The following is a 13944-nucleotide window of genomic DNA, read 5'->3' as shown; positions in this document are numbered from 1 at the left end:
GCCTGATAAGGTAGGCTGTGGTGTTGTCCCTATTTTATAATCAGGGAGACTGAGGTTTCAAGAGTTATGTGGTAAGTGGCAAAGCTGGGATTTGATCCCAGATCTCATTCTAAGAGCAAGTTTTTAATCATTTTGCTGCAGTACCCCAAACCAGACAACTGCCAGCCTCAAAACTCATTGCTGCTTGCTGGATTTTTTTAATTAGAAGAAAATCCTGGAAAGCAACTGATATTCCACATCACAAGAGATGACCAAGAACTTCTCTTCTGTCTCTGGATCTCCTTGAGTTTCAGTGATTGGGCTCTGGAACTCTAGATCGTTCTGAGAGATGGACACTGGTGGGTGGGCTGTTTGGATTTGGGACCAAGGGTACCAAAATGGAGCCCTTTGCAGATTCTGCCTGGGTAGCAGCTCTTGCATCCCATCCCACTGAAGCTACTCATGCCCTCCCGTCTCTAACACTCCCCACAGGAATCTGGTGGCCCCTTGAAGGTCTGGACTCTGTAAACAAACCAAACAGCATCCATAATGCTAAACCACTAGGGAGGGTTTGGAAGGGGTGGAAGAAAGAGCCAGTTGTGCTTCCTTAGCCTTTGCTGCCCACTGACTGTGGTGATCTTTTCCTGAATCTGCGATAGGAATGAGCTCACACAAGGGGCAGGCAACAGAGACAGCCTGTCCTGTAGCTCTGGTCCCTGGGGCTCCAGGTCCTGGGGAATTTTAGGCAGACAGAAGGAAGGGGAACAAGCCCATGGCGAAGGCTTTGGTTGAGAGCAAGAGAGAGAAACACCCACGGATCCACTAAACTTCAGTGTCAGGTAGATCCAGTCTAGGACAGAGGAAAAGATGACTTTCAGGATGTTGTTTGCTTCCTGTGGAAGTAAGTGCTCACCCTTTATCTAACTGACCCAGGCTGGACTTCCACAAGGGTAGCCCAGAGGCTATGGAGCTTAGATTACAGGACAATGTCTGACCTTCGGGAGGCGGGCACAGGGACGTGATAAGCCCCTGCTTCAGAAAACACTTGAACACTGTGGCAGAGGTCATGAACATCGCAGAGCCCCAGTTCCCTGTTGATGGGAACAGGTGTATCCTCTGTTTTGGTGTAGGGAGGGTGAGTGGAGAAGAAACTTGCCCCACGTCTGATGTATCTGTGGAGCATCACAGTACCAGGCTGTGAGCAGGTCAGAGGCGAGTGTTAGGCATTGGTGCATTCTTCACCTGATGCCCCTGACCGAACGTGGTCCCCCTGCCCAAGGCAGGTAGAGAAGTCTGGAATCCATAGGAGGCTTTATTTCATGCAGACAAAAGAGATGAAAGAGCATTTGGTGCAGCATCTGTGGGCTTGGCCTGGGTCTGGCAAGTGGTAATCTTCTGGGCATGGTGTGAGACCCTCAGGGCACATCTTGGGCACTGAGAACTGTGATGACTTTGGACAGTGAGGAGCTGTGCCCACCGAGGGGTGGTGAGAGTGTGGCCTCCAGGGAAGGCAAAACCTCCAGTGGCAGCCCTGCTGGCTTGGGAGGGGGCTCACTGTAGTCAGAACAGGTAAGTGCTCAGTACCCAAGGCCTGAAAAAGGAACACAGGGGGCCAGGACCTGTGACATCATCCATGCTGGGACACAGGACACTGTGCCAGCCTGCCCTGATTATGAGAGGAGTTTGAACTAGGACATGACTTGTGTTCCTGAGACTAATAAGGATCAGAAGGCTTTGTTTGCTGATAATCCATTGCACCTGATGCTTTTATAGCTTTCTTTTTCCTGGATACCTGTTTAGATATCTCAAAATCTATTTAATACTGCAGGTGGGGGTTAAGCTGGATTAAAAATTATGAAACAGTACTGGTAAATGGGATGATTTGTTCCTAGAAAACATTTACTGAGTCTGACTAACTGACAGCCTTTTGGTGTCCTACATTTTCACAAAATTTAAATGAAGGATTGTAATGATCAATGTTGTGTACACAGTCTTTGTAAGTATTTGTTGAGTAGATATATAAGCACACAGGCAAATCAGTTTAATTCAACAAATATTTGCTAGATGGCTAATAAGTGCCTTCATGGGAATTAGTGTCTGATTTTGTGGTTTAATTTTTTGACAGTGACACAGTAAGAAATATCTTTTATGTTGTGACTCACTACACACATACATGCACACTGCAACAAAAATTTCATGAGCTAACTTTTACCTTACTAGGTGAAATGCGTACTGATATTTTCCTGTTCTATTCTTTTTTCTATTTTTTTTTTTAAAGCTGATTAAGGCTGTTGTGGTGGCTCACACCTGTAATCCCAGCACTTTGGGAGGCCGAGGTAGGCAGATCACAAGGTCAAGAGATCAGGACCATGCTGGCCAACATGGTGAAACCCCATTTCTACTAAAATACAAAAGTTAGCTGGGCACGGTGGTGCACACCTGTAGTCCTAGCTACTTGGGAGGCTGAGGCAGGAGAATCGCTTGAACCCAAAAGATGGAGGTTGCAGTGAGCCGCGATCGCACCACTGCACTCCAACCTAGTGACAGAGTGAGACTCCATCTCAAAAAAAAAAAAAAAAAAAAAGACTGATGAAGACCCGCTGATTGGATTTTATGACCCACCAGTGAGTCAGAGTCTGCAGTTTGGAAGACACTGGTGATACATGAAGTTACTGAATTTCTAATCTCATCTTTACCTGGCTAAAAGTTGAGGAAATGAATACAGAAGCTTGGTGATTGTGGTAGATGCTCACTCACTTCCCAGTATCATGTACAAACGTGTCTGTCAGTGGAGCTAAGTGACCAAGAAGGAAAAAAAATGACGTCTCATTGAGCCCAAAGGAAAGTAGGGAATCAATATTTTTTCTTTTGGCTATCTTCCCACAAACTTGAGATCAGCACGGTAGGTGATGATGAATGTCTGTGTCATCACTGAAAACAAAGAAATGCTACCCCCATGATTTACGAATCCTTAAAGAGTTTAGAACACATGTGATTGTTAACCAAGAGAAAACACATCTGAACAAACCCCCTGAAAATACGATTTCAACTCCTAACTAAACATCTCATTTGCAATATTAGGCAAAACCAGATCCTTTTTTTTTTTTTTTTTTTTTTTTTGAGACGGAGTCTCGCTCTATTGGCAGGCTGGAGTGCAGTGGCGCGATCTCGGCTCACTGCAACCTCCGCCTCCTGGATTCAAGCAATTCTCCTGCCTCAAGCTCCCGAGTAGCTGAGACTGCAGGTGCGCACCACCACACCCAGCTAATTTTTGTATTTTTAGTAGAGACGGGGTTTCACCATGTTGGCCAGGCTGGTCTCGATCTCTTGACCTCATGATCTGCCCGCCTCAGCCTCCCAATGTGCTGGGATTACAGGCGTGAGCCACTGCACCTGACCAGATCCTTTTTATACTTAGAGCTGACACTGTTGGAGCAATCCAGAAGATGCTAGTTCTGGAGAAAGTCTCTGATGTTAAATCAGATTTTTAGAATTCTGACTCCACCCATCAAGGACTGACCACTCCTGCCTTGTTTTTTCTCCCTTCACCTTTATATATATTTTAAAAATGGTTACACCTGTGACATCCTATTGCTTATACATTACCGGCTCACAAATTTTTCTCCCTCCTAGTTTATAAACTTGCAGATAAGAAATTGTTTCTTCTGCATCTTTATATTCCCAGTGCTAGACACAAAGTAAGTGCTTTGTGAATGTTTGTAGAATAATTGAATGATAATTGGTTCAAATTGGTTGGAACGGTATTAATAATGAAAAGTACAGATTAGTTTACTTATGAAGGAAAATTGAGCTGCAAAAAAGAGAAAGAGAGCTTTCTGAAATAGAACTTGGGATTCTAACACATCATAAGTTGAATAAGGTTCAGATAAAGGCATAGTAATTGTGATTTTATACTTACATAAGAAGTACACACAGGACCCTCGCCATTCTTTTTTTTTTTCTTCGAGACAGGGCCTCCCTCCGTTGTCCAGGCTGGAGTGCAGTGGTGCAATCTTGGTTAACTGCAACCTCCGCCTCCCAGGTTCAAGCGATTCTCCTGCCTCAGCCTCCCGACTGTTGCCATTCTTATGTTGAATTTTGCATCATAGGTCTTCAACCTGAGAGAAATCTCGATAAATCACCTAATCCAGCTTCCTGCTTTTACAGAGAGGGGTTTTTTTTTTTTTTTTGGTTGATAAAGCAAACATACCAAAAAATTGGAGATTTATATAAGTTTAATCTCAATTGTGGAAGTGTATCTGAGATATCTGTACCTGATGAAAGCTGAGGGTAGCAGACCCAGGACCAAGAATGCTTTGAATTTTTCAGATGACAGATTCATTGAGCAGAAAAAATTCTTGATTTTGTTCCAGGTGGTTTAGTTGATGACTCATTTATTATTAGCTTAAGCAAATTATGGCAGTCCATCTTCCTTTTGCCAAATATCTGATTTCCTTGCCTCTCTTTGCAATTGGAAGGAAGTGCCCATGTGGCTAGTTGTGGCTAAAAATATGTAAGAGGAAGTGTGCTGAAGGACTTCTCGTAAACACTTGGCTTTTCTGATTAAAAAATGTGGTTAGTGTTGCCCTTTCCTACTCATCCAACCTTGAATGTAGAATGATACCTGCAGACGTGGTAACTATCGCAGACAAGCAGAAGGAGGAAGCCCTGGCATAATGATGACAGCAGAGTAAGTAAAAAGATGGAAAGAATGGAGATCCTTGATGTCACCCCTGAGCAGCCGACCAATGCTAATGACCCCCATGTTTGGGTTTCTGTGTTGTGTTAAAAAACTGAAAATATATAAAAACAAAAACAAGATTCTTCTATGAGTTAGATATCCTGATACTTGATTGCAGTTAAAACCTTCCTAATTGATACGGCCAGGAGGAATACGTCAATGACCAGATCTCAGTCTTATCAAAAGAACTTACTAGGGACTGGGCACAGTGGTTCACACCTGTAATCCCAGCAGTTTGGGAGACTGAGGCAGGTGGATCACCTGAGGTCAGGAGTACGAGACCAGCCTGGCCAACATGGTGAAACCCCATCTCTATTAAAAGTACAGAAATTAGCTGGGCATAGTGGTAGGCTCCTGTAATCCCAGCTACTCTGGAGGCTGAGGCAGGAGAATCACTTGAACCCAGGAGGCGGAGGTTGCAGTGAGCCGAGATAGTGCCACTGCACTCCAGCCTGGGCGAAAGAGCAAGACTTTGTCTCAAAAAAAAAAAAAAGAAAAAAAGAAAATAGACACAAAATGTAGACATTTTCGAGGAAGTGAAAGGAGCTAACTATGATGAAAGTGTGAGTCTGTGATGTCTCTGAGCTGGGAGGACAGCAGAAGGGAAGCAGGTATGATGTGGGGCAGCTATGTGGCTGGGTTAGGATACTGGCAGGCCTGTGCAACCCCGAGAGTGAACACCTCCTAAAATTCTCCTAGGACATGAGTCTTTCTGGTCTCACCTTAGTCCTGCCCCTGATTCTATAGAACAAACATCATGATAAACACTGGACAGAAGAGCCCAGCTTGCAACTTCTTTAAGGGCAGGAATCATATCGTTTTTTCAATTTTTTTTTTTTTTTTTTTTTTTTGAGACAGAGTCTCGCTCCGCGCCCAGGCTGGAGTGCAGTGGTGCGATCTTGGCTCACTGAAGGTTCTGCCTCACTGGGTTCATGCCATTCTCCTGTCTCAGCCTCCCAAGTAGCTGGGACTACAGGCGCCCGCCACCACGCCCGGCTAATTTTTTTGTACTTTTAGTAGAGATGGGGTTTCACCGTGTTAGCCAGGATGGTCTTCATCTCCTGACCTCGTGATCTGCCCGCCTCGGCCTCCCAAAGTGCTGGGATTACAGGTGTAAGCCACCATACCCAGATTTTGTTTTGTTCTGTTTTGTTTTTGAGACAGAGTCTCCCTTTGTTGTCCAGGCTGGGGTGCAGTGGTGGGATCTCGGTTCACTGCAACCTCTGCCTTTCAGTTCAAGTGATTCTCCTGCTTCAGCCTCCCGAGTAGCTGGGATTAAGGGCATGTGCCACCACACTTGGATAATTTTTCTATTTTTAGTAGAGATAGGGTTTCCCCACATTGGCCACGCTGGTCTCGAACTCCCTACCTCAGGTGATCTACCTGCCTCAGCCTCCCAAAGTGATGGGATTACAGACTTGAGCCACCGTGCCCAGCGTTTTTCAATTTTATATTTATCTGTCTATTCCCTGTGCTCTAGTGCTGGACAGAGAGACTGGGACCTAGAAGATTCTCAAAAATGTTTATCGAATGAATAAATATTTGTTTAATGACACAGGGTAACCAAGGCAAATCTGGTAAGCAAATGAATAGTGGAGTTTTAAATAATCAGTCTCCAAATAGAAATTCAGCAATAAAAGAGTATTTGTTGTGTTAATGTGTCAAGAGAAGACCTTGGCCTGGAATGAGTTCAGTATTTAAAACCCATTTTCCAAGGGGTAGAAGAATGGAATGTGTATAACTTTGGATCAAAATGTGTATAAGTTGTAATCAAACTCAAGGCCTGATGCCTTGACACTGGGACAAATACATGATTCAAAAGGCAAAACTGCAAAGCAGAAAAATGTTTTGTAAAATCTGTAACAGTTAAAATGCTCTCCTCTGACAACCTTTACTGAAGGGAATTTTTAAAAAGTCATTTAATACAAATACGTCATCTTAAAAATAAACATATAAATGTCACTCTTTTCTTAGGTTTGAGGTTGCTATGTTACTTACTTACATTAAATGTAACTTCTGTTAATTGAAAGAAAATCTTTTTTTTGCCCTCTTTTTGTGGAATAATGTGTGTGTAGTCTAAGTAAATATTCATTTGAGGCCGGGCGCAGTGGCTCACACCTGTAATCCTAGCAGTTTGGGAGGCTGAGGCTGGAAGATCACTTGAGCCCTGGAGTTCAAGACCAGCCTGGGCAACGTGGTAAGACCCCATCTCTACAAAAAAATAAAAAAATAGCTGGGCATGGTGGTGCATGCCTGTAGTCCCAGTTACTAGGGAGGCTGAGGTAGGAGGATCGCTTGAATCTGGAAGGTCAAGGCTGCAGTGAGCCATGATTGCACCACTGCACTCCAGCCTGAGTGATAGAGTGAGACCTGGTCTCAAGAAAAAAAAAAAGTCATTTGAGAGAATATATTCTTAGCATAAAATGTATTATAATGAATTCAGCTTTATTTTATCATAACGGTGGTTTACATTTCAGAAACAAACAGAAAACTAGAATTCTTCTTTATCTGGGGACTGAAATCAAAATGAGAAAGGCAGCAAATGTCATTCTTCTACACCCACTTAGTATGGTAGAATCAAGGAAGGACAGTAGGTTTCTAACAGCTCCTGGGTTTTTAGGTGATGGGCAGCTCTGCTTGCACTGTATTTATCCTCCATTAGGACCGAATTAATAAAAGAAAATGAGCTTAATGATATTCTTTTTCTATGATTAAATATATTCACTGTCCAATAGATACATGAATATAGCATCTGTTTGTTTTCAGAAGCAGGAATTGTGAGGTAGAAATGCCCCTAGAGAACAGCGGTGCATAGAGGGTGTGTCTCCTGGGTCAGCACCCAGCCTTCACCACCTGCCTCCTGCCTCCCTCCCTTCCTTGGCCCCATTGCTATATCAAAAACCCCTGCAGTCTATTTTTTCATGTATTCTGTTGGGGGCATGTACACAGAAATTAAACAACATCTCTTAGACTTGTTTTTTGTTTTGTTTTGAGACGCTGTAATCCCAGCACTTTGGGAGGCCGAGGTGGGTGGATCACCCAAGATCAGGAGTACGAGACAAGCTGGCCGACACGATGGAACCCCGTCTCTACTAATAACAGAAAAATTAGCTGGGCGTGGTGGCACATGCCTGTAATCCCAGTTACTCTGGAGGCTGAGGCAGGAGAATTGTTTGAACCCAGGAGGCAGAGGTTGCAGTGAGCTGAGATCACACCATTGCACTCCAGCCTGGGTAACAAGAGTGAAACTCCAACTCAAAAAAAAAAAAAAAAAAGAAAGTAATAAATGCTTTCAGTGAGAAAATTCAAATAATATAGAAAGGTAAACATTTGAACTGAAAGCTTCCTTCTTCACCCAATTACTCTCTTCCTAGAAGGCTCCTGTTAATAATTTGTTAAGTGTCTTTTCAGAAAAAAGGGCTATGTACCAGCATATATTTCTTTTTGAAATGTACATAATTGAATTATAATATATTTTATTTTATACCTTGGTCTTTTCACTTAATAAACTTTGAACATGTTTTCATTATCAGTGTCTACAGTATAGATCTTCCCATATTCTTTTTATAATGCTTCCTAGTATTCTATTGTATAAAGGTATTCTAATCTATTTATATACAGTGTGCCCTGCTGGTGGACATTTGTGATAATTTATTTTGCTGTTTACAATGAATACCCTTTTACATATAACTCGATATCATCTTTCATATGAATTCATGAGGTCACTGGGCCGTTGCATGTAGTTAGATAAGTTGTACACTGCATAAAGTGCCTTTTCTATGAGGGCACCATTCAGTTTGTAGACATCATAAATTTAAATAGTTATTATGATACTCTTCTGGAAGATAGACATAAAATCTCCTGATGAGGGGATACTTTATTCTAATTTGAACAAAGTCACCATGGCCCTGGGTAAATCAATATTAACAGAACAACTGAGTCAAAGGGCGTATGCGGCCAGGCGTGGTGGCTCATGCCTGTACTTTGGGAGGCCGAGGCGTGTGGATCATCTGAGGTCAGGAGTCTGAGACGAAACTCAAACTCAGGAGTTTGGCAAAAGCCTGTCTCTAGTAAAAATATAAAAATTAGCCAGGCATGGTGGCGCGTGCCTGTAATCCCAGCTGCTCAGGAGCTACCTAAAAAAAAAAAAAAAAAAAAAAAAAAAAAAAAAGAAGGCATATGCACATGGACTTTTGATAAAATATTGTCAACTTTCCCTGCAAAATGTTTGTACCAAGAGAGATTGATTTTTGACAGACAATAGGGCTTGATTTCTAAGATCTAAAACATACTGTGCTGTTTTAAGTCATGGTCAACTTTTATTTACCTGAGGTTGTAAGAAAGAATGAGAATAGGAATAGCCAAAAGCTACCTCCCCAAAAATTCTCAATGAGAAAATCAGGTAATTTGCATGTTACCTGTTTTCCTTTCCTTTCTAGGGATGATCTAATGCACAATCCCTTGAAGGATTGGATGCCGGCAGGAGACAAAATAATCTGCTCTAGTTGCAGGGCACCTGAAACCTGCATAGTTGGTTCCTGAACATATATATGTTGATAAAAATGTTTGCTTTTGTTCTTTTTTTTTTTTTTTTTTTTTTTTTCTGAGACAGAGTGTCACTCTGTTCTCCAGGCTGGAGTGCAGTGGCACGATCTTGGCTCACTGCAACCTCCACCTACTGGGTTCAAGTGATTCTCCCACCTCAGCCTCACCAGTAGCTGGGACTACAGGTGCCTGCCACCACGCCTGGCTAATTTTTGTATTTTTAGTAGAGATGAGGTTTGGCCATGTTGGCCAGGCTTGTCTCGAATTCCTGACCTCAAGTGATCTGCCCACCTTGGCCGCCCAAATTGTTGGGATTACAGGTGAGCCACTGCGCCTGGCTGTTCTTTTGTTATTTACTGGAGAAATTAAATGAACAATAATGGGAAAGGTGCAGTAATGCTGTGATGGAGTTGTGGTGGGAAGCTGGTATTATGGGATCAAAGACAGACTGTTGTAATGTATCTATTGTGGGGTATATAAAAAAAAGGTTCTACTCTTAGAGTCTTCTCCAATCTCTCAAGGAAGAGTCAACAGTTCTAATAATGGACTGGATCTTTATCACTGCAGCAGGCCTGGTAAAGCACTTTTGGGCATGGGTTTATTGTTTTATTGGTCACATTGTGCCTGACATTACACTCATTGTCATAAAACGCCTACAGGTTTGTCGCTTTGTGGGATTCGACTGGATTCTACTCTAAGTATAAAATTGAGGGACAAGCCGTGGAATGTTAAGACTATGAGAGGAAGGCATATGTTAAGCAATGCTCAAAACAAACTTAAAATAGAAACAAGGCAGGTGGGGGTGGGGGAGGGGGCAGAGAAGAAAACAAGTTGAGAAAAGATTTTTAAAAAGTGGCAGGAAGGAAGGCCATGGGAATAAGAACTCTGCCTTTAGAGGTGAAAGGCAGAGTCCATAGAATGACTGGCTGGACAAAGCACAAGAGGAAGCCAAACATTTAGATCCCAATCCCATCAACTAGCTTTGGGACTTTGGGGAAGTTCCCCACTCACTCTTCTCCACTCCCCCAAATTTCCCTATATGTCAAAGAAGCACAAGAATGACCTTTCCAAGGTTGAGAGGAGAAAATGACAAATAGCCTAAGAACACTTTGAGGTGTTAAGAGCAGAAATCATAGGCAGTGTTGTCTGCAGGATTGGTTTGATGTCTCGTGGTGCCGCTTACTGATTCTGTTCTCTTCCACAATAAAACATGTGTAGCTTTCTCACTGGGCCCTCGCACAAATAGGAAATGTAATGTGAGAATCTTAGAAGTTTGCAAAACTGCATCATTTAGAATGTATCACTAGCAATTATCAGGGACAGATAGCAGAGGCCTTATTACGTATTTCTCTCTTGTGATAAAACTCTAATCTGGCCTATGTTTCATCCTTAAGGACAAAATGTGGCTTATTGTTCACTGCAAGCTTGTTTAAAGGACAGAGATGTTTCTAGATTGATTCATATTCACCCTTCATGAGGATGAGCACAGAGCGAGAAGCTAGCCACGCTGGGCTCCTCATTGCCTAGCTCAGGTAAGACAGCACAGAACAGTTTCAGGACTCAACTGATTCTGTTAGACACTGTAGTTCAACACAGTTGATAGACTGCTATAGACTTAACCAGTTCAACTGAAAAATGTTTACAGAAGTTCATAATTACCTTTTGGAAGTAGGGGTGTTGGTGATGGTGTGGGAGTAATTAATATCTCAGGTAGGAAAGGCATTTAAACTTGAACTTACTTTTTTTTTTAATTTTTTTTTTTTTTTTAAGATGGAGTCTTGCTCTTGTGGCCCAGGCTGGAGTGGAGTGCAGTGGTGTGATCTCGGCTCACTGCGACCTCTGCCTCCCAGGTGATTCTCCTGCCTCAGCCTCCGAAGTAGCTGGGATCACAGGCATGCACCATCACACCTGGCTAATTTTTGTATTTTTAGTGGAGACAGGGTTTCACCACATTGGCCAGGCTGGTCTTGAACTCCTGACCTCAGGTGATCCTCCCGTCTCGGCCTCCCAAAGTGTGGGGATTATAGGCATGAGCCACTGTGCCGGCCTTTTTTTTTTTTGAACTTTTTTTTAAAAGACAGTGTCTTGGCTGAATGTGGTGGCTCATGCCTGTAATCCCAACACTTTGGGAGGCCGAGGTGGGCGGATCACAAGGTCAGGAGATCGAGACCAGCCTGACCAACATGGTGAAACCCTGTTTCTACTAAAAATACAAAAAAGTAGTCAGGCATGGTGGCACGCACCTGTAGTCCCAGCTACTAAGGAGGCTGAGGCAGGAAAATTGCTTGAACCCGGGAGGCAGAGGTTGCAGTGAGCCGAGATCACAATATTGCACTCCAGTCTATGCAACAGAATGAGACTCTGTCTCAAAAAAAAAAAAAGAAAGAAAGAAAAAAAGAAAAGACAGTGTCTTGCTCTATCACCCAGGCTGGAGTGCAGTGGCATGATCATGGCTTACTTTAGCCTTGACCTCCTGAGCTCAAGCAATCCTCCTGCCTTAGCCTCCTAAGTAGCTAGGACCACAGGTACATGCCACCTTGCCTGGGTAATTAAATTTTTTGTTTAACTATAGAGATGGGGGTCTCCCTATGTTGCCTGGTCTCAAACTCCTAGGCTCAAGTGATCTTCCTGCCTCAGCCTCCCAAAGTGTTTGGATTACAGGTGTGAGCCACCATGCCTGGCTAAACTATTATTTGCATTTATCTTATACTGAATGTATTCCTAGGCCATGTTGTTTCTTCAGTTTCTTGTGGGATACCTTTTTCTTGTGTGTAAATATCCCTTCTGGTTTAGAAACAATTTGTTCCTTTTCAGCGAGGATCATCTCCATGTAGCAGGGGGATCTCTCATATGGGTTAATCTGACCATGAGCTCGTAAATATGGTGTACATCTTGGCTTTGCTCAACTGAATGTGCTCAATGATCCAAGAATCTACCTCTAAACCCTGAAGTTCAGCATTGTTCTCTGCATTTTTAAGCACATGCAGCAAAAATTCAACACATTTTTGGGCCACCAATCCTGTGTCCAGCCCCATTGTTTGGCCTGGGCACACACGTCAGCTCCACCTTTGTAATGACGGAAAGGCACACAGTGCCTCTGAAAAGTGACATCTTTCAGGTACTCGGTGGTTTTTTGGGTATGCATACCTTGATGGCCTGCACAGTTACATGGGTGTTCTTAAAGCGAACATAAAGATTTGAGTCCCTTGGTTTGCATGATTTTGTGGAGTTTTCTGGGTCAAGGGATAGGCAAACCATTTTCAGAGATTACCCCTGGCCAAGAGGCTACAGAAAGAGCTTGAATTTTTTCTTGCATTCTGGTACCAACAATAACTATCAAGTAACAAAATAGAGAAAATGGAAGGCATAACAGCCAGATGGAGGGTTGGATGAGACAGCTTACTGTTTATAGAGTTTGGAGAACTGCATCTGGGCGTGAGGAGACCTAGGCCACGGGGCGCTTCTGCCTCCATGTGCTGGAGGGATAAACCCCAGTGCTTCTTCCTGCAGCATCTATTTCATTCAAAGATTAGCAGCCAAAAGACCTTTGTTTTTAGATTAAAACACATAGGTAGAGGAGTGGGAAGCAAATGTGGCATGAAGTTTGGGAAGAGCCTCCCAAGGCTGTCTGCCTTGGAGGCGAGTGGACTGTGGAGGAGTCAGGTTAGGTGGCTCATGGGGTGGCTAGCTGGCGGGCTTTCATGGCCTTGTGTTCTCGCTGGGCCTGCCTCCTGGGAGGCATTTCTCATATGCCTCTCTGTCTAACAGGTTTCACTAAGCGCAGGAGTAGATGCTCCATCCTCCACAAAGGGTTTTCCCGAGTGACTGCCCTTTGACTCATTATCACCTCCTCTCCTTGGCTCTTATCAATTCCTGCCTTGCGCTGTGGGCACGCAAGCCCCAGTCCCAAGTCCTCTACTGGTTGATTCTCCTTGAGAGTGCAGTCCGAGTGTTGGTCCCACCTGCCGAGCACTCTGCCTCCATGGAAGCAGGATCTCAGTAAACACTGGAAGAAAAGGAAAGAATGAGAAGCTGCTAAACCCAACCTGTGGCTAAGGAGGTGGCTGATTTTACTTCTTTTTAGAAGTGAAAATCAAGACAGAGTTTAGCTTAGCTGGGGGGCGGGGGGCGGGGGATGTATTTCCTGAAAGAAGATGAGAGGGAGGAAACTTAAATCTCTCCCTTTAAGATAAATTTCCTGGCAGGGCCCAGTGGCTCATGCCTGTAATCCCAGAGGCAGGCAGATCACCTGAGGTCAGGAGTTGGAGACCAGCCTGGCCAACATGGTGAAACCCCGTCTTTATCAAAAATACAAAAATTAGCCGGGTGTGGTGGCAGGCGCCTGTAGTCCCGCTACTCAGTAGGCTGAGGCATAAGATTCGCTTGAACCTGGGAGGCGGAGGTTGCAGTGAGCCAAGATCCCCCCACTGCACTCCAGTCTGGGTGACAGAGTGAGACCCTGTCTCAAAAATAAAATAAAATAAAATAAAAAAGATAAATTTCCTGATTACACATTGTGCACGCACACACACAGGGAAGTGCTTCTGAAATACCTGAAACTGAAGATAAACCGTTTTGATTGGTGACTATCTTTTGTCCTTATCTCCTGTCTAAACGGAAGGTGAATTGTGGATTGCTTTAGCTTTGCCTGTTGCCCTTTTCATCAGTAATGCAGGCTA

At 43.6% G+C, this 13944-nt stretch overlaps 1 protein-coding gene and 1 pseudogene across 7 annotated transcripts in view; one reads left to right on the top strand and one right to left on the bottom strand.

The window, feature by feature from the left end:
• MRO (maestro) overlaps positions 1-13944 on the top strand; it is a 42761-nt gene that overhangs the window by 1967 nt on the left and 26850 nt on the right. For 2 of the 7 annotated variants that reach the window (XM_063795711.1, XM_063795710.1), the window contains exon 1: positions 10637-10797. The exons of 1 other annotated variant lie outside the window; for it this stretch is intronic. The gene's annotated coding sequence lies outside the window, so the exon portion shown is untranslated. Of the gene's footprint in view, positions 1-10101; positions 10798-13944 lie in introns of those variants that run through there. 4 more of the 7 variants (XM_001154491.8, XM_063795709.1, XM_063795712.1 and 1 more) reach the window with 3 other exon arrangements.
• LOC129137856 (large ribosomal subunit protein uL22-like) lies at positions 11970-12545 on the bottom strand (annotated as a pseudogene).

This window comes from Pan troglodytes, chromosome 17 (genome assembly GCF_028858775.2).
Source record: "Pan troglodytes isolate AG18354 chromosome 17, NHGRI_mPanTro3-v2.0_pri, whole genome shotgun sequence".
Taxonomy (NCBI): Eukaryota; Metazoa; Chordata; class Mammalia; order Primates; family Hominidae; genus Pan; species Pan troglodytes.
The sequence above is the reverse complement of the archived record's forward strand: the minus strand, read 5'-3'. Positions and strand labels throughout refer to the sequence as shown.